This window comes from Tachypleus tridentatus, chromosome 12, assembly GCF_004210375.1.
Source record: "Tachypleus tridentatus isolate NWPU-2018 chromosome 12, ASM421037v1, whole genome shotgun sequence".
Classification (NCBI taxonomy): Eukaryota; Metazoa; Arthropoda; class Merostomata; order Xiphosura; family Limulidae; genus Tachypleus; species Tachypleus tridentatus.
The window spans coordinates 119,330,036-119,356,487 of NC_134836.1; the positions used below are offsets into that span (position 1 = coordinate 119,330,036).

The window sequence follows — 26,452 nt, forward strand, 5'->3', positions numbered from 1 at the left end:
CACCATCAATTTTTTGTAAATGAAGTTGTTGGTACTGGGTTGCTTTCTATTTTGTATCGGCCATTTTTAATTTTGAAAGACCTCGGACAATTCAATTTCTTATATTGAGCATGTTTGGTGAATAAAAGTGCTAATAAATTGAAAGGTTAATCCTAGAAATTTGCGTACTTGGCCAACAAAAAACTGGATTTTAATTTTTTTTTAAATGATCATGATCCTTCATTATATAAAATGTCTAGGAAAACATCAGGATTATGAAAACTAGAGGGCCTAAAACTGAAAATAAACAATAAAAAATTTGATAAGAGTGTAATGACAAATATTGTCAGAAGTTACAAGTAGCACTGGATGTAATGTAAATAAAAATGTAAGGAGTTTCAGAAGTTTACATAAATATGAAGTGTTCTAATGAAGACACCATAAACAGAAAGCAGTAAAATTTTGAAGAGGAATATAAGTACTTGGAAGTGGTCAGTGACTTACAAATCTGTTTTACTATCAGACCTAAGTTACCGTCAGTCCATCAATTTCAAGGTTTGAGCTAATTCAGCCACGTTTTATTATATTATTCCGTTTCTTGTAGAAATTGTTCCCTATCGTGTCTTCACCTCTCGAATATGTTTTCAACTTTGTGATATAATATTGCTTATCAAAGGCACTGCGTGTTATATCACGAGTTGGATAAAGTCAAAGTGCTCCCAGACGTCTCCAAAGACATTGAAAGTGAAAAGAAAAGGAAAATCTGCTTAAGCCTAAATAACGAGTGAACATGAAAAGTAGCGCACGTGTCGTAATAATTTGTTTGTTTATCATTTATTTTATGTATTACTTTTCATTTAGATGTGGACTTAGAAGAAAATAATCATATACTTCAAACAGTATTAATATTTTGCAGGTACCCAAGTTGACAGCTTTCTTATGTTAAGTAATTGCATGTAATATAATCGTCTTTCAAAGCATTTGTTTGTACAATTATATCTAGAATTATACAAAACAGACAAAACTATAAAGTTTTTTATTCGTTACAATTTGGAAAACCAATATAGTGCCACTACAGTAACTAATGAAGCAGGAAGGCCCTACCCAAACCACCCCAATTATTTGGTTTTTCGCTGAATTTTGATGCCTCTAAAACATTTCCGAGCTTACTATAAACGGTCCGGTGGCGCAATGGTAGCGCGTCTGACTCCAGATCAGAAGGTTGCGTGTTCGAGTCACGTCCGGATCAGAATTATTTTGGCCCAGCATGGCCAGGTGGGTTAAGGCGAGCGACTTGTGATCTGAGTTTCGCGGGTTCGCATCCCCGTCACACCAAACATGCTTGCCTTGTTATCCGTAAGGCGTTATTGTGTGACGAACAATTCCACTATTCGCTGGTAAAACAGTAGCCCAGAGTTGGCGGTGAGTCTTGATATCTAGGTGCCTTCCCTTACACTGCTAAATTAGATACGGCTATCGCAAATAACCCTCGTGTACTTTTGCGCAAAATTCAGAAAACCAAACCGAAACGACGTGTGTAGGCTTAACAAAATTACGACATTATAATCAAACTACAAGTTAACTGCTACAGTGTTAAGTTCTCATGTGACCGTTGTCAACATTTCTTTAGTGCAACAAAACTTACATTTAAAGTACAGGTGGCATAGAATTCTAACAGTCCTCTTATTAAGTCTGTGTTGCCTGTTAAACCTATAAAACCAGTTTCAATAGCCAGTTCGTATTTGTTACCCAAGTAGACTGGGTAACATTTCAGAAATGGTATTTACAAAGGCTACTGATAAATAAAACATCCAACCAAACGTACAGTAAACCATCTGCTAAGACCCTTGATATCCTTGAATGTTGTGAAAATGAGTTTTCAGAAATTTTTGTAGTAGAAGTTATGTGAAAACAGTTGTTGTTCAGACTGCTCGTGAAACATCCTGAAATTACGGTTCAATAAAAAATCCACCATCAATTTTTTTGTAAATGAAGTTGTTGGTACTGGGTTGCTTTCTATTTTGTATCGGCCATTTTTAATTTTGAAAGACCTCGGACAATTCAATTTCTTATATTGAGCATGTTTGGTGAATAAAAGTGCTAATAAATTGAAAGGTTAATCCTAGAAATTTGCGTACTTGGCCAACAAAAAACTGGATTTTAATTTTTTTTTAAATGATCATGATCCTTCATTATATAAAATGTCTAGGAAAACATCAGGATTATGAAAACTAGAGGGCCTAAAACTGAAAATAAACAATAAAAAATTTGATAAGAGTGTAATGACAAATATTGTCAGAAGTTACAAGTAGCACTGGATGTAATGTAAATAAAAATGTAAGGAGTTTCAGAAGTTTACATAAATATGAAGTGTTCTAATGAAGACACCATAAACAGAAAGCAGTAAAATTTTGAAGAGGAATATAAGTACTTTGAAGTGGTCAGTGACTTACAAATCTGTTTTACTATCAGACCTAAGTTACCGTCAGTCCATCAATTTCAAGGTTTGAGCTAATTCAGCCACGTTTTATTATATTATTCCGTTTCTTGTAGAAATTGTTCCCTATCGTGTCTTCACCTCTCGAATATGTTTTCAACTTTGTGATATAATATTGCTTATCAAAGGCACTGCGTGTTATATGACGAGTTGGATAAAGTCAAAGTGCTCCAAGACGTCTCCAAAGACATTGAAAGTGAAAAAAAAAGGAAAATCTGCTTAAGCCTAAATAACGAGTGAACATGAAAAGTAGCGCACGTGTCGTAATAATTTGTTTGTTTATCATTTATTTTATGTATTACTTTTCATTTAGATGTGGACTTAGAAGAAAATAATCATATACTTCAAACAGTATTAATATTTTGCAGGTACCCAAGTTGACAGCTTTCTTATGTTAAGTAATTGCATGTAATATAATCGTCTTTCAAAGCATTTGTTTGTACAATTATATCTAGAATTATACAAACAAGACAAAACTATAAAGTTTTTTTATTCGTTACAATTTGGAAAACCAATATAGTGCCACTACAGTAACTAATGAAGCAGGAAGGCCCTACCCAAACCACCCCAATTATTTGGTTTTTCGCTGAATTTTGATGCCTCTAAAACATTTCCGAGCTTACTATAAACGGTCCGGTGGCGCAATGGTAGCGCGTCTGACTCCAGATCAGAAGGTTGCGTGTTCGAGTCACGTCCGGATCAGAATTATTTTGGCCCAGCATGGCCAGGTGGGTTAAGGCGAGCGACTTGTGATCTGAGTTTCGCGGGTTCGCATCCCCGTCACACCAAACATGCTTGCCTTGTTATCCGTAAGGCGTTATTGTGTGACGAACAATTCCACTATTCGCTGGTAAAACAGTAGCCCAGAGTTGGCGGTGAGTCTTGATATCTAGGTGCCTTCCCTTACACTGCTAAATTAGATACGGCTATCGCAAATAACCCTCGTGTACTTTTGCGCAAAATTCAGAAAACCAAACCGAAACGACGTGTGTAGGCTTAACAAAAATTACGACATTATAATCAAACTACAAGTTAACTGCTACAGTGTTAAGTTCTCATGTGACCGTTGTCAACATTTCTTTAGTGCAACAAAACTTACATTTAAAGTACAGGTGGCATAGAATTCTAACAGTCCTCTTATTAAGTCTGTGTTGCCTGTTAAACCTATAAAACCAGTTTCAATAGCCAGTTCGTATTTGTTACCCAAGCAGACTGGGTAACATTTCAGAAATGGTATTTACAAAGGCTACTGATAAATAAAACATCCAACCAAACGTACAGTAAACCATCTGCTAAGACCCTTGATATCCTTGAATGTTGTGAAAATGAGTTTTCAGAAATTTTGTAGTAGAAGTTATGTGAAAACAGTTGTTGTTCAGACTGCTCGTGAAACATCCTGAAATTACGGTTCAATAAAAAATCCACCATCAATTTTTTTGTAAATGAAGTTGTTGGTACTGGGTTGCTTTCTATTTTGTATCGGCCATTTTTAATTTTGAAAGACCTCGGACAATTCAATTTCTTATATTGAGCATGTTTGGTGAATAAAAGTGCTAATAAATTGAAAGGTTAATCCTAGAAATTTGCGTACTTGGCCAACAAAAAACTGGATTTTAATTTTTTTTTAAATGATCATGATCCTTCATTATATAAAATGTCTAGGAAAACATCAGGATTATGAAAACTAGAGGGCCTAAAACTGAAAATAAACAATAAAAAATTTGATAAGAGTGTAATGACAAATATTGTCAGAAGTTACAAGTAGCACTGGATGTAATGTAAATAAAAATGTAAGGAGTTTCAGAAGTTTACATAAATATGAATTGTTCTAATGAAGACACCATAAACAGAAAGCAGTAAAATTTTGAAGAGGAATATAAGTACTTGGAAGTGGTCAGTGACTTACAAATCTGTTTTACTATCAGACCTAAGTTACCGTCAGTCCATCAATTTCAAGGTTTGAGCTAATTCAGCCACGTTTTATTATATTATTCCGTTTCTTGTAGAAATTGTTCCCTATCGTGTCTTCACCTCTCGAATATGTTTTCAACTTTGTGATATAATATTGCTTATCAAAGGCACTGCGTGTTATATCACGAGTTGGATAAAGTCAAAGTGCTCCCAGACGTCTCCAAAGACATTGAAAGTGAAAAAAAAAGGAAAATCTGCTTAAGCCTAAATAACGAGTGAACATGAAAAGTAGCGCACGTGTCGTAATAATTTGTTTGTTTATCATTTATTTTATGTATTACTTTTCATTTAGACGTGGACTTAGAAGAAAATAATCATATACTTCAAACAGTATTAATATTTTGCAGGTACCCAAGTTGACAGCTTTCTTATGTTAAGTAATTGCATGTAATATAATCGTCTTTCAAAGCATTTGTTTGTACAATTATATCTAGAATTATACAAACCAGACAAAACTATAAAGTTTTTTATTCGTTACAATTTGGAAAACCAATATAGTGCCACTACAGTAACTAATGAAGCAGGAAGGCCCTACCCAAACCACCCCAATTATTTGGTTTTTCGCTGAATTTTGATTCCTCTAAAACATTTCCGAGCTTACTATAAACGGTCCGGTGGCGCAATGGTAGCGCGTCTGACTCCAGATCAGAAGGTTGCGTGTTCGAGTCACGTCCGGATCAGAATTATTTTGGCCCAGCATGGCCAGGTGGGTTAAGGCGAGCGACATGTGATCTGAGTTTCGCGGGTTCGCATCCCCGTCACACCAAACATGCTTGCCTTGTTATCCGTAAGGCGTTATTGTGTGACGAACAATTCCACTATTCGCTGGTAAAACAGTAACCCAGAGTTGGCGGTGAGTCTTGATATCTAGGTGCCTTCCCTCTACACTGCTAAATTAGATACGGCTATCGCAAATAACCCTCGTGTACTTTTGCGCAAAATTCAGAAAACCAAACCGAAACGACGTGTGTAGGCTTAACAAAAATTACGACATTATAATCAAACTACAAGTTAACTGCTACAGTGTTAAGTTCTCATGTGACCGTTGTCAACATTTCTTTAGTGCAACAAAACTTACATTTAAAGTACAGGTGGCATAGAATTCTAACAGTCCTCTTATTAAGTCTGTGTTGCCTGTTAAACCTATAAAACCAGTTTCAATAGCCAGTTCGTATTTGTTACCCAAGCAGACTGGGTAACATTTCAGAAATGGTATTTACAAAGGCTACTGATAAATAAAACATCCAACCAAACGTACAGTAAACCATCTGCTAAGACCCTTGATATCCTTGAATGTTGTGAAAATGAGTTTTCAGAAATTTTTGTAGTAGAAGTTATGTGAAAACAGTTGTTGTTCAGACTGCTCGTGAAACATCCTGAAATTACGGTTCAATAAAAAATCCACCATCAATTTTTTTGTAAATGAAGTTGTTGGTACTGGGTTGCTTTCTATTTTGTATCGGCCATTTTTAATTTTGAAAGACCTCGGACAATTCAATTTCTTATATTGAGCATGTTTGGTGAATAAAAGTGCTAATAAATTGAAAGGTTAATCCTAGAAATTTGCGTACTTGGCCAACAAAAAACTGGATTTTAATTTTTTTTTAAATGATCATGATCCTTCATTATATAAAATGTCTAGGAAAACATCAGGATTATGAAAACTAGAGGGCCTAAAACTGAAAATAAACAATAAAAAATTTGATAAGAGTGTAATGACAAATATTGTCAGAAGTTACAAGTAGCACTGGATGTAATGTAAATAAAAATGTAAGGAGTTTCAGAAGTTTACATAAATATGAATTGTTCTAATGAAGACACCATAAACAGAAAGCAGTAAAATTTTGAAGAGGAATATAAGTACTTGGAAGTGGTCAGTGACTTACAAATCTGTTTTACTATCAGACCTAAGTTACCGTCAGTCCATCAATTTCAAGGTTTGAGCTAATTCAGCCACGTTTTATTATATTATTCCGTTTCTTGTAGAAATTGTTCCCTATCGTGTCTTCACCTCTCGAATATGTTTTCAACTTTGTGATATAATATTGCTTATCAAAGGCACTGCGTGTTATATCACGAGTTGGATAAAGTCAAAGTGCTCCCAGACGTCTCCAAAGACATTGAAAGTGAAAAAAAAAAGGAAAATCTGCTTAAGCCTAAATAACGAGTGAACATGAAAAGTAGCGCACGTGTCGTAATAATTTGTTTGTTTATCATTTATTTTATGTATTACTTTTCATTTAGATGTGGACTTAGAAGAAAATAATCATATACTTCAAACAGTATTAATATTTTGCAGGTACCCAAGTTGACAGCTTTCTTATGTTAAGTAATTGCATGTAATATAATCGTCTTTCAAAGCATTTGTTTGTACAATTATATCTAGAATTATACAAACCAGACAAAACTATAAAGTTTTTTATTCGTTACAATTTGGAAAACCAATATAGTGCCACTACAGTAACTAATGAAGCAGGAAGGCCCTACCCAAACCACCCCAATTATTTGGTTTTTCGCTGAATTTTGATGCCTCTAAAACATTTCCGAGCTTACTATAAACGGTCCGGTGGCGCAATGGTAGCGCGTCTGACTCCAGATCAGAAGGTTGCGTGTTCGAGTCACGTCCGGGTCAGAATTATTTTGGCCCAGCATGGCCAGGTGGGTTAAGGCGAGCGACATGTGATCTGAGTTTCGCGGGTTCGCATCCCCGTCACACCAAACATGCTCTCCTTGTTATCCGTAAGGCGTTATTGTGTGACGAACAATTCCACTATTCGCTGGTAAAACAGTAGCCCAGAGAAGGCGGTGAGTCTTGATATCTAGGTGCCTTCCCTTACACTGCTAAATTGGATACGGCTATCGCAAATAACCCTCGTGTACTTTTGCGCAAAATTCAGAAAACCAAACCGAAACGACGTGTGTAGGCTTAACAAAAATTACGACATTATAATCAAACTACAAGTTAACTGCTACAGTGTTAAGTTCTCATGTGACCGTTGTCAACATTTCTTTAGTGCAACAAAACTTACATTTAAAGTACAGGTGTCATAGAATTCTAACAGTCCTCTTATTAAGTCTGTGTTGCCTGTTAAACCTATAAAACCAGTTTCAATAGCCAGTTCGTATTTGTTACCCAAGCAGACTGGGTAACATTTCAGAAATGGTATTTACAAAGGCTACTCATAAATAAAACATCCAACCAAACGTACAGTAAACCATCTGCTAAGACCCTTGATATCCTTGAATGTTGTGAAAAATGAGTTTTCAGAAATTTTGTAGTAGAAGTTATGTGAAAACAGTTGTTGTTCAGACTGCTCGTGAAACATCCTGAAATTACGGTTCAATAAAAAATCCACCATCAATTTTTTTGTAAATGAAGTTGTTGGTACTGGGTTGCTTTCTATTTTGTATCGGCCATTTTTAATTTTGAAAGACCTCGGACAATTCAATTTCTTATGTTGAGCATGTTTGGTGAATAAAAGTGCTAATAAATTGAAAGGTTAATCCTAGAAATTTGCGTACTTGGCCAACAAAAAACTGGATTTTTAATTTTTTTTTAAATGATCATGATCCTTCATTATATAAAATGTCTAGGAAAACATCAGGATTATGAAAACTAGAGGGCCTAAAACTGAAAATAAACAATAAAAAATTTGATAAGAGTGTAATGACAAATATTGTCAGAAGTTACAAGTAGCACTGGACGTAATGTAAATAAAAATGTAAGGAGTTTCAGAAGTTTACATAAATATGAATTGTTCTAATGAAGACACCATAAACAGAAAGCAGTAAAATTTTGAAGAGGAATATAAGTACTTTGAAGTGGTCAGTGACTTACAAATCTGTTTTACTATCAGACCTAAGTTACCGTCAGTCCATCAATTTCAAGGTTTGAGCTAATTCAGCCACGTTTTATTATATTATTCCGTTTCTTGTAGAAATTGTTCCCTATCGTGTCTTCACCTCTCGAATATGTTTTCAACTTTGTGATATAATATTGCTTATCAAAGGCACTGCGTGTTATATCACGAGTTGGATAAAGTCAAAGTGCTCCCAGACGTCTCCAAAGACATTGAAAGTGAAAAAGAAAAGGAAAATCTGCTTAAGCCTAAATAACGAGTGAACATGAAAAGTAGCGCACGTGTCGTAATAATTTGTTTGTTTATCATTTATTTTATGTATTACTTTTCATTTAGGTGTGGACTTAGAAGAAAATAATCATATACTTCAAACAGTATTAATATTTTGCAGGTACCCAAGTTGACAGCTTTCTTATGTTAAGTAATTGCATGTAATATAATCGTCTTTCAAAGCATTTGTTTGTACAATTATATCTAGAATTATACAAACCAGACAAAACTATAAAGTTTTTTATTCGTTACAATTTGGAAAACCAATATAGTGCCACTACAGTAACTAATGAAGCAGGAAGGCCCTACCCAAACCACCCCAATTATTTGGTTTTTCGCTGAATTTTGATTCCTCTAAAACATTTCCGAGCTTACTATAAACGGTCCGGTGGCGCAATGGTAGCGCGTCTGACTCCAGATCAGAAGGTTGCGGGTTCGAGTCACGTCCGGGTCAGAATTATTTTGGCCCAGCATGGCCAGGTGGGTTAAGGCGAGCGACATGTGATCTGAGTTTCGCGGGTTCGCATCCCCGTCACACCAAACATGCTTGCCTTGTTATCCGTAAGGCGTTATTGTGTGACGAACAATTCCACTATTCGCTGGTAAAACAGTAACCCAGAGAAGGCGGTGAGTCTTGATATCTAGGTACCTTCCCTCACACTGCTAAATTGGATACGGCTATCGCAAATAACCCTCGTGTACTTTTGCGCAAAATTCAGAAAACCAAACCGAAACGACGTGTGTAGGCTTAACAAAAATTACGACATTATAATCAAACTACAAGTTAACTGCTACAGTGTTAAGTTCTCATGTGACCGTTGTCAACATTTCTTTAGTGCAACAAAACTTACATTTAAAGTACAGGTGGCATAGAATTCTAACAGTCCTCTTATTAAGTCTGTGTTGCCTGTTAAACCTATAAAACCAGTTTCAATAGCCAGTTCGTATTTGTTACCCAAGCAGACTGGGTAACATTTCAGAAATGGTATTTACAAAGGCTACTGATAAATAAAACATCCAACCAAACGTACAGTAAACCATCTGCTAAGACCCTTGATATCCTTGAATGTTGTGAAAATGAGTTTTCAGAAATTTTGTAGTAGAAGTTATGTGAAAACAGTTGTTGTTCAGACTGCTCGTGAAACATCCTGAAATTACGGTTCAATAAAAAATCCACCATCAATTTTTTGTAAATGAAGTTGTTGGTACTGGGTTGCTTTCTATTTTGTATCGGCCATTTTTAATTTTGAAAGACCTCGGACAATTCAATTTCTTATATTGAGCATGTTTGGTGAATAAAAGTGCTAATAAATTGAAAGGTTAATCCTAGAAATTTGCGTACTTGGCCAACAAAAAACTGGATTTTTAATTTTTTTTTAAATGATCATGATCCTTCATTATATAAAATGTCTAGGAAAACATCAGGATTATGAAAACTAGAGGGCCTAAAACTGAAAATAAACAATAAAAAATTTGATAAGAGTGTAATGACAAATATTGTCAGAAGTTACAAGTAGCACTGGATGTAATGTAAATAAAAATGTAAGGAGTTTCAGAAGTTTACATAAATATGAATTGTTCTAATGAAGACACCATAAACAGAAAGCAGTAAAATTTTGAAGAGGAATATAAGTACTTTGAAGTGGTCAGTGACTTACAAATCTGTTTTACTATCAGACCTAAGTTACCGTCAGTCCATCAATTTCAAGGTTTGAGCTAATTCAGCCACGTTTTATTATATTATTCCGTTTCTTGTAGAAATTGTTCCCTATCGTGTCTTCACCTCTCGAATATGTTTTCAACTTTGTGATATAATATTGCTTATCAAAGGCACTGCGTGTTATATCACGAGTTGGATAAAGTCAAAGTGCTCCCAGACGTCTCCAAAGACATTGAAAGTGAAAAAGAAAAGGAAAATCTGCTTAAGCCTAAATAACGAGTGAACATGAAAAGTAGCGCACGTGTCGTAATAATTTGTTTGTTTATCATTTATTTTATGTATTACTTTTCATTTAGATGTGGACTTAGAAGAAAATAATCATATACTTCAAACAGTATTAATATTTTGCAGGTACCCAAGTTGACAGCTTTCTTATGTTAAGTAATTGCATGTAATATAATCGTCTTTCAAAGCATTTGTTTGTACAATTATATCTAGAATTATACAAACCAGACAAAACTATAAAGTGTTTTTATTCGTTACAATTTGGAAATACCAATATAGTGCCACTACAGTAACTAATGAAGCAGGAAGGCCCTACCCAAACCACCCCAATTATTTGGTTTTTCGCTGAATTTTGATTCCTCTAAAACATTTCCGAGCTTACTATAAACGGTCCGGTGGCGCAATGGTAGCGCGTCTGACTCCAGATCAGAAGGTTGCGTGTTCGAGTCACGTCCGGATCAGAATTATTTTGGCCCAGCATGGCCAGGTGGGTTAAGGCGAGCGACATGTGATCTGAGTTTCGCGGGTTCTTATCCCCGTCACACCAAACATGCTTGCCTTGTTATCCGTAAGGCGTTATTGTGTGACGAACAATTCCACTATTCGCTGGTAAAACAGTTGGCGGTGAGTCTTGATATCTAGGTGCCTTCCCTCTCACACTGCTAAATTGGATACGGCTATCGCAAATAACCCTCGTGTACTTTTGCGCAAAATTCAGAAAACCAAACCGAAACGACGTGTGTAGGCTTAACAAAAATTACGACATTATAATCAAACTACAAGTTAACTGCTACAGTGTTAAGTTCTCATGTGACCGTTGTCAACATTTCTTTAGTGCAACAAAACTTACATTTAAAGTACAGGTGGCATAGAATTCTAACAGTCCTCTTATTAAGTCTGTGTTGCCTGTTAAACCTATAAAACCAGTTTCAATAGCCAGTTCGTATTTGTTACCCAAGCAGACTGGGTAACATTTCAGAAATGGTATTTACAAAGGCTACTCATAAATAAAACATCCAACCAAACGTACAGTAAACCATCTGCTAAGACCCTTGATATCCTTGAATGTTGTGAAAATGAGTTTTCAGAAATTTTTGTAGTAGAAGTTATGTGAAAACAGTTGTTGTTCAGACTGCTCGTGAAACATCCTGAAATTACGGTTCAATAAAAAATCCACCATCAATTTTTTGTAAATGAAGTTGTTGGTACTGGGTTGCTTTCTATTTTGTATCGGCCATTTTTAATTTTGAAAGACCTCGGACAATTCAATTTCTTATATTGAGCATGTTTGGTGAATAAAAGTGCTAATAAATTGAAAGGTTAATCCTAGAAATTTGCGTACTTGGCCAACAAAAAACTGGATTTTAATTTTTTTTTAAATGATCATGATCCTTCATTATATAAAATGTCTAGGAAAACATCAGGATTATGAAAACTAGAGGGCCTAAAACTGAAAATAAACAATAAAAAATTTGATAAGAGTGTAATGACAAATATTGTCAGAAGTTACAAGTAGCACTGGATGTAATGTAAATAAAAATGTAAGGAGTTTCAGAAGTTTACATAAATATGAATTGTTCTAATGAAGACACCATAAACAGAAAGCAGTAAAATTTTGAAGAGGAATATAAGTACTTGGAAGTGGTCAGTGACTTACAAATCTGTTTTACTATCAGACCTAAGTTACCGTCAGTCCATCAATTTCAAGGTTTGAGCTAATTCAGCCACGTTTTATTATATTATTCCGTTTCTTGTAGAAATTGTTCCCTATCGTGTCTTCACCTCTCGAATATGTTTTCAACTTTGTGATATAATATTGCTTATCAAAGGCACTGCGTGTTATATCACGAGTTGGATAAAGTCAAAGTGCTCCCAGACGTCTCCAAAGACATTGAAAGTGAAAAAGAAAAGGAAAATCTGCTTAAGCCTAAATAACGAGTGAACATGAAAAGTAGCGCACGTGTCGTAATAATTTGTTTGTTTATCATTTATTTTATGTATTACTTTTCATTTAGATGTGGACTTAGAAGAAAATAATCATATACTTCAAACAGTATTAATATTTTGCAGGTACCCAAGTTGACAGCTTTCTTATGTTAAGTAATTGCATGTAATATAATCGTCTTTCAAAGCATTTGTTTGTACAATTATATCTAGAATTATACAAACCAGACAAAACTATAAAGAGTTTTTATTCGTTACAATTTGGAAAACCAATATAGTGCCACTACAGTAACTAATGAAGCAGGAAGGCCCTACCCAAACCACCCCAATTATTTGGTTTTTCGCTGAATTTTGATGCCTCTAAAACATTTCCGAGCTTACTATAAACGGTCCGGTGGCGCAATGGTAGCGCGTCTGACTCCAGATCAGAAGGTTGCGTGTTCGAGTCACGTCCGGATCAGAATTATTTTGGCCCAGCATGGCCAGGTGGGTTAAGGCGAGCGACATGTGATCTGAGTTTCGCGGGTTCGCATCCCCGTCACACCAAACATGCTCTCCTTGTTATCCGTAAGGCGTTATTGTGTGACGAACAATTCCACTATTCGCTGGTAAAACAGTAGCCCAGAGAAGGCGGTGAGTCTTGATATCTAGGTGCCTTCCCTTACACTGCTAAATTGGATACGGCTATCGCAAATAACCCTCGTGTACTTTTGCGCAAAATTCAGAAAACCAAACCGAAACGACGTGTGTAGGCTTAACAAAAATTACGACATTATAATCAAACTACAAGTTAACTGCTACAGTGTTAAGTTCTCATGTGACCGTTGTCAACATTTCTTTAGTGCAACAAAACTTACATTTAAAGTACAGGTGGCATAGAATTCTAACAGTCCTCTTATTAAGTCTGTGTTGCCTGTTAAACCTATAAAACCAGTTTCAATAGCCAGTTCGTATTTGTTACCCAAGCAGACTGGGTAACATTTCAGAAATGGTATTTACAAAGGCTACTCATAAATAAAACATCCAACCAAACGTACAGTAAACCATCTGCTAAGACCCTTGATATCCTTGAATGTTGTGAAAATGAGTTTTCAGAAATTTTTGTAGTAGAAGTTATGTGAAAACAGTTGTTGTTCAGACTGCTCGTGAAACATCCTGAAATTACGGTTCAGTAAAAAATCCACCATCAATTTTTTTGTAAATGAAGTTGTTGGTACTGGGTTGCTTTCTCTTTTGTATCGGCCATTTTTAATTTTGAAAGACCTCGGACAATTCAATTTCTTATATTGAGCATGTTTGGTGAATAAAAGTGCTAATAAATTGAAAGGTTAATCCTAGAAATTTGCGTACTTGGCCAACAAAAAACTGGATTTTTAATTTTTTTTTAAATGATCATGATCCTTCATTATATAAAATGTCTAGGAAAACATCAGGATTATGAAAACTAGAGGGCCTAAAACTGAAAATAAACAATAAAAAATTTGATAAGAGTGTAATGACAAATATTGTCAGAAGTTACAAGTAGCACTGGACGTAATGTAAATAAAAATTTAAGGAGTTTCAGAAGTTTACATAAATATGAATTGTTCTAATGAAGACACCATAAACAGAAAGCAGTAAAATTTTGAAGAGGAATATAAGTACTTGGAAGTGGTCAGTGACTTACAAATCTGTTTTACTATCAGACTTAAGTTACCGTGAGTCCATCAATTTCAAGGTTTGAGCTAATTCAGCCACTTTTTATTATATTATTCCGTTTCTTGTAGAAATTGTTCCCTATCGTGTCTTTACCTCTCGAATATGTTTTCAACTTTGTGATATAATATTGCTTATCAAAGGCACTGCGTGTTATATCACGAGTTGGATAAAGTCAAAGTGCTCCCAGACGTCTCCAAAGACATTGAAAGTGAAAAAGAAAAGGAAAATCTGCTTAAGCCTAAATAACGAGTGAACATGAAAAGTAGCGCACGTGTCGTAATAATTTGTTTGTTTATCATTTATTTTATGTATTACTTTTCATTTAGACGTGGACTTAGAAGAAAATAATCATATACTTCAAACAGTATTAATATTTTGCAGGTACCCTAGTTGACAGCTTTCTTATGTTAAGTAATTGCATGTAATATAATCGTCTTTCAAAGCATTTGTTTGTACAATTATATCTAGAATTATACAAACCAGACAAAACTATAAAGAGTTTTTATTCGTTACAATTTGGAAAAACCAATATAGTGCCACTACAGTAACTAATGAAGCAGGAAGGCCCTACCCAAACCACCCCAATTATTTGGTTTTTTGCTGAATTTTGATTCCTCTAAAACATTTCCGAGCTTACTATAAACGGTCCGGTGGCGCAATGGTAGCGCGTCTGACTCCAGATCAGAAGGTTGCGTGTTCGAGTCACGTCCGGATCAGAATTATTTTGGCCCAGCATGGCCAGGTGGGTTAAGGCGAGCGACATGTGATCTGAGTTTCGCGGGTTCTTATCCCCGTCACACCAAACATGCTTGCCTTGTTATCCGTAAGGCGTTATTGTGTGACGAACAATTCCACTATTCGCTGGTAAAACAGTAGCCCAGAGTTGGCGGTGAGTCTTGATATCTAGGTGCCTTCCCTCTACACTGCTAAATTAGATACGGCTATCGCAAATAACCCTCGTGTACTTTTGCGCAAAATTCAGAAAACCAAACCGAAGCGACGTGTGTAGGCTTAACAAATATTACGACATTATAATCAAACTACAAGTTAACTGCTACAGTGTTAAGTTCTCATGTGACCGTTGTCAACATTTCTTTAGTGCAACAAAACTTACATTTAAAGTACAGGTGGCATAGAATTCTAACAGACCTCTTATTAAGTCTGTGTTGCCTGTTAAACCTATAAAACCAGTTTCAATAGCCAGTTCGTATTTGTTACCCAAGCAGACTGGGTAACATTTCAGAAATGGTATTTACAAAGGCTACTCATAAATAAAACATCCAACCAAACGTACAGTAAACCATCTGCTAAGACCCTTGATATCCTTGAATGTTGTGAAAATGAGTTTTCAGAAATTTTTGTAGTAGAAGTTATGTGAAAACAGTTGTTGTTCAGACTGCTCGTGAAACATCCTGAAATTACGGTTCAATAAAAAATCCACCATCATTTTTTTGTAAATGAAGTTCTTGGTACTGGGTTGCTTTCTATTTTGTATCGGCCATTTTTAATTTTGAAAGACCTCGGACAATTCAATTTCTTATATTGAGCATGTTTGGTGAATAAAAGTGCTAATAAATTGAAAGGTTAATCCTAGAAATTTGCGTACTTGGCCAACAAAAAACTGGATTTTTAATTTTTTTTTAAATGATCATGATCCTTCATTATATAAAATGTCTAGGAAAACATCAGGATTATGAAAACTAGAGGGCCTAAAACTGAAAATAAACAATAAAAAATTTGATAAGAGTGTAATGACAAATATTGTCAGAAGTTACAAGTAGCACTGGACGTAATGTAAATAAAAATGTAAGGAGTTTCAGAAGTTTACATAAATATGAATTGTTCCAATGAAGACACCATAAACAGAAAGCAGTAAAATTTTGAAGAGGAATATAAGTACTTGGAAGTGGTCAGTGACTTACAAATCTGTTTTACTATCAGACCTAAGTTACCGTCAGTCCATCAATTTCAAGGTTTGAGCTAATTCAGCCACGTTTTATTATATTATTCCGTTTCTTGTAGAAATTGTTCCCTATCGTGTCTTTACCTCTCGAATATGTTTTCAACTTTGTGATATAATATTGCTTATCAAAGGCACTGCGTGTTATATGACGAGTTGGATAAAGTCAAAGTGCTCCCAGATGTCTCCAAAGACATTGAAAGTGAAAAAGAAAAGGAAAATCTGCTTAAGCCTAAATAACGAGTGAACATGAAAAGTAGCGCACGTGTCGTAATAATTTGTTTGTTTATCATTTATTTTATGTATTACTTTTCATTTAGACGTGGACTTAGAAGAAAATAATCATATACTTCAAACAGTATTAATATTTTGCAGGTACCCTAGTTGACAGCTTTCTTATGTTAAGTAATTGCATGTAATATAATCGTCTTTCAAAGCATTTGTTTGTACAATTATATCTAGAATTATACAAACCAGACAAAACTATAAAGAGTTTTTATTCGTTACAATTTGGAAAAACCAATATAGTGCCACTACAGTAACTAATGAAGCAGGAAGGCCCTACCCAAACCACCCCAATTATTTGGTTTTTCGCTGAATTTTGATTCCTCTAAAACATTTCCGAGCTTACTATAAACGGTCCGGTGGCGCAATGGTAGCGCGTCTGACTCCAGATCAGAAGGTTGCGTGTTCGAGTCACGTCCGGATCAGAATTATTTTGGCCCAGCATGGCCAGGTGGGTTAAGGCGAGCGACATGTGATCTGAGTTTCGCGGGTTCGCATCCCCGTCACACCAAACATGCTCTCCTTGTTATCCGTAAGGCGTTATTGTGTGACGAACAATTCCACTATTCGCTGGTAAAACAGTAGCCCAGAGAAGGCGGTGAGTCTTGATATCTAGGTGCCTTCCCTTACACTGCTAAATTGGATACGGCTATCGCAAATAACCCTCGTGTACTTTTGCGCAAAATTCAGAAAACCAAACCGAAACGACGTGTGTAGGCTTAACAAAAATTACGACATTATAATCAAACTACAAGTTAACTGCTACAGTGTTAAGTTCTCATGTGACCGTTGTCAACATTTCTTTAGTGCAACAAAACTTACATTTAAAGTACAGGTGGCATAGAATTCTAACAGTCCTCTTATTAAGTCTGTGTTGCCTGTTAAACCTATAAAACCAGTTTCAATAGCCAGTTCGTATTTGTTACCCAAGCAGACTGGGTAACATTTCAGAAATGGTATTTACAAAGGCTACTGATAAATAAAACATCCAACCAAACGTACAGTAAACCATCTGCTAAGACCCTTGATATCCTTGAATGTTGTGAAAAAATGAGTTTACAGACATTTTTGTAGTAGAAGTTATGTGAAAACAGTTGTTGTTCAGACAGCTCGTGAAACATCCTGAAATTACGGTTCAATAAAAAATCCACCAACAATTTTTTGTAAATGAAGTTGTTGGTACTGGGTTGCTTTCTATTTTGTATCGGCCATTTTTAATTTTGAAAGACCTCGGACAATTCAATTTCTTATGTTGAGCATGTTTGGTGAATAAAAGTGCTAATAAATTGAAAAGTTAATCCTAGAAATTTGCGTACTTGGCCAACAAAAAACTGGATTTTTAATTTTTTTTAAATGATCATGATCCTTCATTATATAAAATGTCTAGGAAAACATCAGGATTATGAAAACTAGAGGGCCTAAAACTGAAAATAAACAATAAAAAATTTGATAAGAGTGTAATGACAAATATTGTCAGAAGTTACAAGTAGCACTGGACGTAATGTAAATAAAAATGTAAGGAGTTTCAGAAGTTTACATAAATATGAATTGTTCTAATGAAGACACCATAAACAGAAAGCAGTAAAATTTTGAAGAGGAATATAAGTACTTGGAAGTGGTCAGTGACTTACAAATCTGTTTTACTATCAGACCTAAGTTACCGTCAGTCCATCAATTTCAAGGTTTGAGCTAATTCAGCCACGTTTTATTATATTATTCCGTTTCTTGTAGAAATTGTTTCCTATCGTGTCTTCACCTCTCGAATATGTTTTCAACTTTGTGATATAATATTGCTTATCAAAGGCACTGCGTGTTATATCACGAGTTGGATAAAGTCAAAGTGCTCCCAGACGTCTCCAAAGACATTGAAAGTGAAAAGAAAAGGAAAATCTGCTTAAGCCTAAATAACGAGTGAACATGAAAAGTAGCGCACGTGTCGTAATAATTTGTTTGTTTATCATTTATTTTATGTATTACTTTTCATTTAGACGTGGACTTAGAAGAAAATAATCATATACTTCAAACAGTATTAATATTTTGCAGGTACCCAAGTTGACAGCTTTCTTATGTTAAGTAATTGCATGTAATATAATCGTCTTTCAAAGCATTTGTTTGTACAATTATATCTAGAATTATACAAACCAGACAAAACTATAAAGTTTTTTTATTCGTTACAATTTGGAAAACCAATATAGTGCCACTACAGTAACTAATGAAGCAGGAAGGCCCTACCCAAACCACCCCAATTATTTGGTTTTTCGCTGAATTTTGATTCCTCTAAAACATTTCCGAGCTTACTATAAACGGTCCGGTGGCGCAATGGTAGCGCGTCTGACTCCAGATCAGAAGGTTGCGTGTTCGAGTCACGTCCGGATCAGAATTATTTTGGCCCAGCATGGCCAGGTGGGTTAAGGCGAGCGACATGTGATCTGAGTTTCGCGGGTTCGCATCCCCGTCACACCAAACATGCTCTCCTTGTTATCCGTAAGGCGTTATTGTGTGACGAACAATTCCACTATTCGCTGGTAAAACAGTAGCCCAGAGTTGGCGGTGAGTCTTGATATCTAGGTGCCTTCCCTTACACTGCTAAATTAGATACGGCTATCGCAAATAACCCTCGTGTACTTTTGCGCAAAATTCAGAAAACCAAACCGAAACGACGTGTGTAGGCTTAACAAAAATTACGACATTATAATCAAACTACAAGTTAACTGCTACAGTGTTAAGTTCTCATGTGACCGTTGTCAACATTTCTTTAGTGCAACAAAACTTACATTTAAAGTACAGGTGGCATAGAATTCTAACAGTCCTCTTATTAAGTCTGTGTTGCCTGTTAAACCTATAAAACCAGTTTCAATAGCCAGTTCGTATTTGTTACCCAAGCAGACTGGGTAACATTTCAGAAATGGTATTTACAAAGGCTACTGATAAATAAAACATCCAACCAAACGTACAGTAAACCATCTGCTAAGACCCTTGATATCCTTGAATGTTGTGAAAAATGAGTTTTCAGAAATTTTTGTAGTAGAAGTTATGTGAAAACAGTTGTTGTTCAGACTGCTCGTGAAACATCCTGAAATTACGGTTCAATAAAAAATCCACCATCAATTTTTTGTAAATGAAGTTGTTGGTACTGGGTTGCTTTCTATTTTGTATCGGCCATTTTTAATTTTGAAAGACCTCGGACAATTCAATTTCTTATATTGAGCATGTTTGGTGAATAAAAGTGCTAATAAATTGAAAGGTTAATCCTAGAAATTTGCGTACTTGGCCAACAAAAAACTGGATTTTTAATTTTTTTTAAATGATCATGATCCTTCATTATATAAAATGTCTAGGAAAACATCAGGATTATGAAAACTAGAGGGCCTAAAACTGAAAATAAACAATAAAAATTTGATAAGAGTGTAATGACAAATATTGTCAGAAGTTACAAGTAGCACTGGATGTAATGTAAATAAAAATGTAAGGAGTTTCAGAAGTTTACATAAATATGAATTGTTCTAATGAAGACACCATAAACAGAAAGCAGTAAAATTTTGAAGAGGAATATAAGTACTTGGAAGTGGTCAGTGACTTACAAATCTGTTTTACTATCAGACCTAAGTTACCGTCAGTCCATCAATTTCAAGGTTTGAGCTAATTCAGCCACGTTTTATTATATTATTCCGTTTCTTGTAGAAATTGTTCCCTATCGTGTCTTCACCTCTCGAATATGTTTTCAACTTTGTGATATAATATTGCTTATCAAAGGCACTGCGTGTTATATCACGAGTTGGATAAAGTCAAAGTGCTCCCAGACGTCTCCAAAGACATTGAAAGTGAAAAAGAAAAGGAAAATCTGCTTAAGCCTAAATAACGAGTGAACATGAAAAGTAGCGCACGTGTCGTAATAATTTGTTTGTTTATCATTTATTTTATGTATTACTTTTCATTTAGACGTGGACTTAGAAGAAAATAATCATATACTTCAAACAGTATTAATATTTTACAGGTACCCAAGTTGACAGCTTTCTTATGTTAAGTAATTGCATGTAATATAATCGTCTTTCAAAGCATTTGTTTGTACAATTATATCTAGAATTATACAAACCAGACAAAACTATAAAGAGTTTTTATTCGTTACAATTTGGAAAAACCAATATAGTGCCACTACAGTAACTAATGAAGCAGGAAGGCCCTACCCAAACCACCCCAATTATTTGGTTTTTCGCTGAATTTTGATTCCTCTAAAACATTTCCGAGCTTACTATAAACGGTCCGGTGGCGCAATGGTAGCGCGTCTGACTCCAGATCAGAAGGTTGCGTGTTCGAGTCACGTCCGGATCAGAATTATTTTGGCCCAGCATGGCCAGGTGGGTTAAGGCGAGCGACATGTGATCTGAGTTTCGCGGGTTCGCATCCCCGTCACACCAAACATGCTTGCCTTGTTATCCGTAAGGCGTTATTGTGTGACGAACAATTCCACTATTCGCTGGTAAAACAGTAGCCCAGAGTTGGCGGTGAGTCTTGATATCTAGGTGCCTTCCCTTACACTGCTAAATTAGATACGGCTATCGCAAATAACCCTCGTGTACTTTTGCGCAAAATTCAGAAAACCAAACCGAAACGACGTGTGTAGGCTTAACAAAATTACGACATTATAATCAAACTACAAGTTAACTGCTACAGTGTTAAGTTCTCATGTGACCGTTGTCAACATTTCTTTAGTGCAACAAAACTTACATTTAAAGTACAGGTGGCATAGAATTCTAACAGTCCTCTTATTAAGTCTGTGTTGCCTGTTAAACCTATAAAACCAGTTTCAATAGCCAGTTCGTATTTGTTACCCAAGCAGACTGGGTAACATTTCAGAAATGGTATTTACAAAGGCTACTGATAAATAAAACATCCAACCAAACGTACAGTAAACCATCTGCTAAGACCCTTGATATCCTTGAATGTTGTGAAAATGAGTTTTCAGAAATTTTTGTAGTAGAAGTTATGTGAAAACAGTTGTTGTTCAGACTGCTCGTGAAACATCCTGAAATTACGGTTCAATAAAAAATCCACCATCAATTTTTTTGTAAATGAAGTTGTTGGTACTGGGTTGCTTTCTATTTTGTATCGGCCATTTTTAATTTTGAAAGACCTCGGACAATTCAATTTCTTATATTGAGCATGTTTGGTGAATAAAAGTGCTAATAAATTGAAAGGTTAATCCTAGAAATTTGCGTACTTGGCCAACAAAAAACTGGATTTTAATTTTTTTTTAAATGATCATGATCCTTCATTATATAAAATGTCTAGGAAAACATCAGGATTATGAAAACTAGAGGGCCTAAAACTGAAAATAAACAATAAAAAATTTGATAAGAGTGTAATGACAAATATTGTCAGAAGTTACAAGTAGCACTGGATGTAATGTAAATAAAAATGTAAGGAGTTTCAGAAGTTTACATAAATATGAATTGTTCTAATGAAGACACCATAAACAGAAAGCAGTAAAATTTTGAAGAGGAATATAAGTACTTGAAGTGGTCAGTGACTTACAAATCTGTTTTACTATCAGACCTAAGTTACCGTCAGTCCATCAATTTCAAGGTTTGAGCTAATTCAGCCACGTTTTATTATATTATTCCGTTTCTTGTAGAAATTGTTCCCTATCGTGTCTTCACCTCTCGAATATGTTTTCAACTTTGTGATATAATATTGCTTATCAAAGGCACTGCGTGTTATATCACGAGTTGGATAAAGTCAAAGTGCTCCCAGACGTCTCCAAAGACATTGAAAATGAAAAGAAAAGGAAAATCTGCTTAAGCCTAAATAACGAGTGAACATGAAAAGTAGCGCACGTGTCGTAATAATTTGTTTGTTTATCATTTATTTTATGTATTACTTTTCATTTAGACGTGGACTTAGAAGAAAATAATCATATACTTCAAACAGTATTAATATTTTGCAGGTACCCAAGTTGACAGCTTTCTTATGTTAAGTAATTGCATGTAATATAATCGTCTTTCAAAGCATTTGTTTGTACAATTATATCTAGAATTATACAAACCAGACAAAACTATAAAGTTTTTTTATTCGTTACAATTTGGAAAAACCAATATAGTGCCACTACAGTAACTAATGAAGCAGGAAGGCCCTACCCAAACCACCCCAATTATTTGGTTTTTCGCTGAATTTTGATGCCTCTAAAACATTTCCGAGCTTACTATAAACGGTCCGGTGGCGCAATGGTAGCGCGTCTGACTCCAGATCAGAAGGTTGCGTGTTCGAGTCACGTCCGGATCAGAATTATTTTGGCCCAGCATGGCCAGGTGGGTTAAGGCGAGCGACATGTGATCTGAGTTTCGCGGGTTCGCATCCCCGTCACACCAAACATGCTTGCCTTGTTATCCGTAAGGCGTTATTGTGTGACGAACAATTCCACTATTCGCTGGTAAAACAGTAGCCCAGAGTTGGCGGTGAGTCTTGATATCTAGGTGCCTTCCCTTACACTGCTAAATTAGATACGGCTATCGCAAATAACCCTCGTGTACTTTTGCGCAAAATTCAGAAAACCAAACCGAAACGACGTGTGTAGGCTTAACAAAAATTACGACATTATAATCAAACTACAAGTTAACTGCTACAGTGTTAAGTTCTCATGTGACCGTTGTCAACATTTCTTTAGTGCAACAAAACTTACATTTAAAGTACAGGTGGCATAGAATTCTAACAGTCCTCTTATTAAGTCTGTGTTGCCTGTTAAACCTATAAAACCAGTTTCAATAGCCAGTTCGTATTTGTTACCCAAGTAGACTGGGTAACATTTCAGAAATGGTATTTACAAAGGCTACTGATAAATAAAACATCCAACCAAACGTACAGTAAACCATCTGCTAAGACCCTTGATATCCTTGAATGTTGTGAAAATGAGTTTTCAGAAATTTTTGTAGTAGAAGTTATGTGAAAACAGTTGTTGTTCAGACTGCTCGTGAAACATCCTGAAATTACGGTTCAATAAAAATCCACCATCAATTTTTTGTAAATGAAGTTGTTGGTACTGGGTTGCTTTCTATTTTGTATCGGCCATTTTAATTTTGAAAGACCTCGGACAATTCAATTTCTTATATTGAGCATGTTTGGTGAATAAAAGTGCTAATAAATTGAAAGGTTAATCCTAGAAATTTGCGTACTTGGCCAACAAAAAACTGGATTTTAATTTTTTTTTAAATGATCATGATCCTTCATTATATAAAATGTCTAGGAAAACATCAGGATTATGAAAACTAGAGGGCCTAAAACTGAAAATAAACAATAAAAAATTTGATAAGAGTGTAATGACAAATATTGTCAGAAGTTACAAGTAGCACTGGATGTAATGTAAATAAAAATGTAAGAGTTTCAGAAGTTTACATAAATATGAATTGTTCTAATGAAGACACCATAAACAGAAAGCAGTAAAATTTTGAAGAGGAATATAAGTACTTGGAAGTGGTCAGTGACTTACAAATCTGTTTTACTATCAGACCTAAGTTACCGTCAGTCCATCAATTTCAAGGTTTGAGCTAATTCAGCCACGTTTTATTATATTATTCCGTTTCTTGTAGAAATTGTTCCCTATCGTGTCTTCACCTCTCGAATATGTTTTCAACTTTGTGATATAATATTGCTTATCAAAGGCACTGCGTGTTATATCACGAGTTGGATAAAGTCAAAGTGCTCCCAGACGTCTCCAAAGACATTGAAAGTGAAAAAGAAAAGGAAAATCTGCTTAAGCCTAAATAACGAGTGAACATGAAAAGTAGCGCACGTGTCGTAATAATTTGTTTGTTTATCATTTATTTTATGTATTACTTTTCATTTAGACGTGGACTTAGAAGAAAATAATCATATACTTCAAACAGTATTAATATTTTACAGGTACCCAAGTTGACAGCTTTCTTATGTTAAGTAATTGCATGTAATATAATCGTCTTTCAAAGCATTTGTTTGTACAATTATATCTAGAATTATACAAACCAGACAAAACTATAAAGAGTTTTTATTCGTTACAATTTGGAAAAACCAATATAGTGCCACTACAGTAACTAATGAAGCAGGAAGGGCCTACCCAAACCACCCCAATTATTTGGTTTTTCGCTGAATTTTGATGCCTCTAAAACATTTCCGAGCTTACTATAAACGGTCCGGTGGCGCAATGGTAGCGCGTCTGACTCCAGATCAGAAGGTTGCGTGTTCGAGTCACGTCCGGGTCAGAATTATTTTGGCCCAGCATGGCCAGGTGGGTTAAGGCGAGCGACTTGTGATCTGAGTTTCGCGGGTTGGCATCCCCGTCACACCAAACATGCTTGCCTTGTTATCCGTAAGGCGTTATTGTGTGACGAACAATTCCACTATTCGCTGGTAAAACAGTAGCCCAGAGTTGGCGGTGAGTCTTGATATCTAGGTGCCTTCCCTTACACTGCTAAATTAGATACGGCTATCGCAAATAACCCTCGTGTACTTTTGCGCAAAATTCAGAAAACCAAACCGAAACAACGTGTGTAGGCTTAACAAAAATTACGACATTATAAACAAACTACAAGTTAACTGCTACAGTGTTAAGTTCTCATGTGACCGTTGTCAACATTTCTTTAGTGCAACAAACTTACATTTAAAGTACAGGTGTCATAAAATTCTAACAGTCCTCTTATTAAGTCTGTGTTGCCTGTTAAACCTATAAAACCAGTTTCAATAGCCAGTTCGTATTTGTTACCCAAGCAGACTGGGTAACATTTCAGAAATGGTATTTACAAAGGCTACTGATAAATAAAACATCCAACCAAACGTACAGTAAACCATCTGCTAAGACCCTTGATATCCTTGAATGTTGTGAAAATGAGTTTTCAGAAATTTTGTAGTAGAAGTTATGTGAAAACAGTTGTTGTTCAGACTGCTCGTGAAACATCCTGAAATTACGGTTCAATAAAAAAAATCCACCATCAATTTTTGTAAATGAAGTTGTTGGTACTGGGTTGCTTTCATTTTGTATCGGCCATTTTAATTTTGAAAGACCTCGGACAATTCAATTTCTTATGTTGAGCATGTTTGGTGAATAAAAGTGCTAATAAATTGAAAGGTTAATCCTAGAAATTTGCGTACTTGGCCAACAAAAAACTGGATTTTAATTTTTTTTAAATGATCATGATCCTTCATTATATAAAATGTCTAGGAAAACATCAGGATTATGAAAACTAGAGGGCCTAAAACTGAAAATAAACAATAAAAAAAATTTGATAAGAGTGTAATGACAAATATTGTCAGAAGTTACAAGTAGCACTGGATGTAATGTAAATAAAAATGTAAGGAGTTTCAGAAGTTTACATAAATATGAATTGTTCTAATGAAGACACCATAAACAGAAAGCAGTAAAATTTGAAGAGGAATATAAGTACTTTGAAGTGGTCAGTGACTTACAAATCTGTTTTACTATCAGACCTTAGTTACCGTCAGTCCATCAATTCAAGGTTTGAGCTAATTCAGCCACGTTTTGTTATATTATTCCGTTTCTTGTAGAAATTGTTCCTCTCTTCGTGTCTCCACCTCTCGAATATGTTTTCAACTTTGTGATATAATATTGCTTATCAAAGGCACTGCGTGTTATATCACGAGCTTGATAAAGTCAAAGTGCTCCCAGACGTCTCCAAAGACATTGAAAAAGCGAAAAAGAAAAGGAAAAAAATCTGCTTGAGCTTCCATAACGAGTGAACACAACAGAAGCACACGTGTCGTAATAATTTGTTTTGATTTCATCATTTATTTTCAATGTATTACTTTTCATTTAGATGTGGACTTAGAAGAAGAAAATAATCATTTACTTCAAACGGTATTAATATTTTTGTATAAAACCCAAGTTGACAGCTTTCTAATGTTAATAATTGCATGTAATATAATCGTCTTTCAAAGCATTTGTTTGTGTGCCAATTATATCTAGAATTATAAAACAAGACAAAACTATAAAGTTTTTTTTATTCGTTACAATTTGCAAAACCAGTATAGCCAATTACAGTAACCAATGAAGCAGGAAGGCC

The 26,452-nt window shown here is 35.2% G+C and overlaps 13 non-coding genes across 13 annotated transcripts; all 13 read left to right on the plus strand.

The window, feature by feature from the left end:
- The first annotated feature begins 1,156 nt into the window (after positions 1 to 1,156).
- On the plus strand, positions 1,157 to 1,228 carry TRNAW-CCA (transfer RNA tryptophan (anticodon CCA)). The gene has a single exon. It is a non-coding gene; the product is annotated as a tRNA-Trp (tRNA).
- Positions 1,229 to 3,106: 1,878 nt separating this feature from the next.
- Positions 3,107 to 3,178, plus strand: TRNAW-CCA (transfer RNA tryptophan (anticodon CCA)). Its single transcript has one exon. It is a non-coding gene; the product is annotated as a tRNA-Trp (tRNA).
- Positions 3,179 to 5,055: 1,877 nt separating this feature from the next.
- Positions 5,056 to 5,127, plus strand: TRNAW-CCA (transfer RNA tryptophan (anticodon CCA)). The gene has a single exon. It is a non-coding gene; the product is annotated as a tRNA-Trp (tRNA).
- A 1,880-nt stretch (positions 5,128 to 7,007) lies between these two features.
- On the plus strand, positions 7,008 to 7,079 carry TRNAW-CCA (transfer RNA tryptophan (anticodon CCA)). Its single transcript has one exon. It is a non-coding gene; the product is annotated as a tRNA-Trp (tRNA).
- A 1,880-nt stretch (positions 7,080 to 8,959) lies between these two features.
- TRNAW-CCA (transfer RNA tryptophan (anticodon CCA)) lies at positions 8,960 to 9,031 on the plus strand. The gene has a single exon. It is a non-coding gene; the product is annotated as a tRNA-Trp (tRNA).
- A 1,880-nt stretch (positions 9,032 to 10,911) lies between these two features.
- On the plus strand, positions 10,912 to 10,983 carry TRNAW-CCA (transfer RNA tryptophan (anticodon CCA)). The gene has a single exon. It is a non-coding gene; the product is annotated as a tRNA-Trp (tRNA).
- A 1,871-nt stretch (positions 10,984 to 12,854) lies between these two features.
- Positions 12,855 to 12,926, plus strand: TRNAW-CCA (transfer RNA tryptophan (anticodon CCA)). Its single transcript has one exon. It is a non-coding gene; the product is annotated as a tRNA-Trp (tRNA).
- Positions 12,927 to 14,808: 1,882 nt separating this feature from the next.
- TRNAW-CCA (transfer RNA tryptophan (anticodon CCA)) lies at positions 14,809 to 14,880 on the plus strand. Its single transcript has one exon. It is a non-coding gene; the product is annotated as a tRNA-Trp (tRNA).
- Positions 14,881 to 16,762: 1,882 nt separating this feature from the next.
- TRNAW-CCA (transfer RNA tryptophan (anticodon CCA)) lies at positions 16,763 to 16,834 on the plus strand. Its single transcript has one exon. It is a non-coding gene; the product is annotated as a tRNA-Trp (tRNA).
- A 1,880-nt stretch (positions 16,835 to 18,714) lies between these two features.
- On the plus strand, positions 18,715 to 18,786 carry TRNAW-CCA (transfer RNA tryptophan (anticodon CCA)). The gene has a single exon. It is a non-coding gene; the product is annotated as a tRNA-Trp (tRNA).
- Positions 18,787 to 20,666: 1,880 nt separating this feature from the next.
- Positions 20,667 to 20,738, plus strand: TRNAW-CCA (transfer RNA tryptophan (anticodon CCA)). The gene has a single exon. It is a non-coding gene; the product is annotated as a tRNA-Trp (tRNA).
- A 1,878-nt stretch (positions 20,739 to 22,616) lies between these two features.
- TRNAW-CCA (transfer RNA tryptophan (anticodon CCA)) lies at positions 22,617 to 22,688 on the plus strand. The gene has a single exon. It is a non-coding gene; the product is annotated as a tRNA-Trp (tRNA).
- Positions 22,689 to 24,565: 1,877 nt separating this feature from the next.
- On the plus strand, positions 24,566 to 24,637 carry TRNAW-CCA (transfer RNA tryptophan (anticodon CCA)). Its single transcript has one exon. It is a non-coding gene; the product is annotated as a tRNA-Trp (tRNA).
- The last annotated feature ends 1,815 nt before the right edge of the window (positions 24,638 to 26,452 follow it).